Source organism: Triticum dicoccoides, chromosome 4A, assembly GCF_002162155.2.
Source record: "Triticum dicoccoides isolate Atlit2015 ecotype Zavitan chromosome 4A, WEW_v2.0, whole genome shotgun sequence".
NCBI classification, from domain to species: domain Eukaryota; kingdom Viridiplantae; phylum Streptophyta; class Magnoliopsida; order Poales; family Poaceae; genus Triticum; species Triticum dicoccoides.
Genome location: NC_041386.1, coordinates 703,704,924 through 703,707,947, shown reverse-complemented (window position 1 = coordinate 703,707,947; position 3,024 = coordinate 703,704,924).

Below are 3,024 nucleotides of genomic sequence, written 5' to 3'. Positions count from 1 at the left end.
TAGTTTTCAAATTTGAAAACACTTTTTTGTTTTTTTGTTTTCTTTGTTGCTTTATTTATTTTATTTTGTTTCTACTTACAACAAAATACTTATTGTTGCTATTTTTATTTTGTTTCCAGATTTTTTGTTTTGTTTTCTGCATTATTTATTTTTTTTATTTTTTTGCTTTATTTTTAATTCTTTTTGCTTTTAGGTCAGCAAAATTATAAACTTTCTATTAGTGCCATTAGTTTTAGAAAAATTATAAACTTTCTGTTAGTGCCATTAGTTTCCAAATTTGAATAGTTGAAATTTGAATTCTTTGAAATTTGTGTGAATCACAAGTTTGTGATTAACTTTACTAAAAAAATGAACATAGATGCGCCTATAGAGAAATTTCAACCTAAATTCATAATAAATTTCTATGAATTTCAGAGAAATTCAATATGAATTTAGGTCAAATTCCCTGTATAGGGGCATCTATTTTCACTTTGAGAGGAGCTCAACAAGGCAGAGAGGGATGGGCTTATAAACTGGTGTGAGCGCCCTTGGGTTGGCGAGGTGGGACTAAACTCTGAGCGCAACGAGGACCAACCCTTTAGTCCTGGTTTGTGGCACAAACCGGAACTAATGGTCATGGGCCAGGGGCGAGGCGCATTGGTCCCGGTTCGTGCATGGAACCGGGACCAAAAGGTCCAGACGAACCGGGACCAATGGCCCACGTGGCTGCCCTCTCGAGAGTGTTCTTGGTGAGAACATAGTTGACAAGGAGCGAACCGGGATTAATGGTATTACGAGGGCCGAACCATAAGACATTAAAGCATTTCAAATGAACTCTGAAAAGTTGAAAGTTGGCATGGTATCATAATTTCACCAACATAGCATATGCATGTACAAAACAGACAATGGTATCATACTCGTCTGTTACAAAGTTGGCATGGTATCATCATAATAGTTGGAGAAAGTCTTCACTTTTTCTTCGCTTCTGTCATTTCATTATTGCGTCGTAACCATGGATAATCTTCATCGTTTATCAGGATGCTTGGGTCAGCCTTGACTTTGAAGGGAGGAATTTCATGAAAATTTTCATAATCTTCAGACATGTCTGTCTTTCTCTCCACTCCCACGATGTCCCTTTTTGCTGAAAGAACTATGTGGCGCTTTGGCTCATCGTATGCTGTATTCGCTTCCTTATCTTTTCTTTTTCTCGGCCTGGTAGACATGTCCTTCACATAGATAACCTGTGCCACATCATTGGCTAGGACGAACGGTTTGTCAGTATACCCAAGATTTTTTAGATCCACTGTTGTCATTCCGTACTATGGGTCTACCTGTACCCCGCCTCCTGACAGATTGACCCATTTGCACTTAAACAAAGGGACCTTAAAATCATGTCCGTAGTCAAGTTCCCATATGTCCACTATGTAACCATAATATGTGTCCTTTATCCTCTCGGTTTTTTGCATCAAAGCGGACACCGCTGTTTTGGTTGGTGCTCTTTTGATCTTGGTCAATCGTGTAAAATGTATTCCCATTTATCTTGTATCCTTTCCAAATCGTAAAAGACGAAGATGGTCCCCTGTACAACAAGTACAACTCATCACAAACAGTGTTGTCACCTCTGAGCCGTGTTTCCAACCAACTGCTGAAAGTCCTGATGTTTTCACATGTAATCCAGTCGTCGCACTGCTTCGGGTGTTTGGAGCGCAGACTATTTTTGTGTTCATAGACATACGGGGTCACCAAGGTAGAGTTCTGTAGAACTGTGTAGTGTGCTTGAGACCAAGAATATCCGTCCCTGCATACTATTGAGTCCCTTCCAAGCGTGCCTTTTCCAGTCAGTCTCCCCTCATACCGCGATTTAGGGAGACCTATCTTCTTAAGGCCAGGAATGAAGACAACACAAAACCCGATGACATCCTCTGTTTGATGGCCCATGGAGATGCTTCCTTCTGGCCTAGCGTGGTTACGGACATATTTCTTAAGGACTCCCATAAACCTCTCAAAGGAGAACATATTGTGTTGAAATACGGGCCCCAGAATGACAATCTCATCAACTAGATGAACTAGGACGTGTGTCATGATATTGAAGAAGGATGGTGGGAACACCAGCTCAAAACTGACACGACATTGCGCCACATCACTCCTTAGCCTTGGTACGATTTTTGGATTGATCACCTTCTGAGAGATTGCATTGAGGAATGCACATAGCTTGACAATGGCTAATCGGACGTTTTCCAGTAGAAGCCCCCTCAATGCAACCGGAAGCAGTTGCGTCATAATCACGTGGCAGTCATGAGACTTTAGGTTCTGGAACTTTTTCTCTGGCATATTTATTATTCCCTTTATATTCGATGAGAACAAAGTCGGGACCTTCATACTGAGCAGGCATTCAAAGAAGATTTCTTTCTCTTCTTTCGTAAGAGCGTAGCTCGCAGGACCTTCATACTGCTTCGGAGGCATGCCGTCTTTTTCATGCAAATGTTGCAGGTCCTCCCGTGCCTCAGGTGTATCTTTTTTCTTTCCATACACGCCCAAGAAGCCTAGCAGGTTCACACAAAGGTTCTTCGTCACGTGCATCACGTCGATTGAAGAGCGGACCTCTAGGTCTTTCCAGTAGGGTAGGTCCCAAAATATAGATTTCTTCTTCCACATGGGTGCGTGTCCCTCAGCGTCATTCGGAACAGCTAGTGCGCGGGGACCCTTTCCAGAGATTATGTGTAAATCATTGACCATAGCAAGTACGTGATCACCGGTACGCATGGCGGGCTTCTTCCGGTGATCTGCCTCGCCTTTGAAAAACTTGCCTTCCTTTCGACATTGATGGTTGGTCGAAAGAAATCGACGATGGCCCAGGTACACATTCTTCCTGCAGCTTCCCAGGTATATACTATCGGTGTCAAGTAAACAGTCTGTGCATGCGTGGTATCCCTTGTTTGTCTGTCCTGAAAGGTTACTGAGAGCGGGCCAATCGTTGATGGTCACGAACAGCAACGCCTTTAGGTCAAATTCCTCCTGTTTGTTGTCATCTCACGTACGTACACC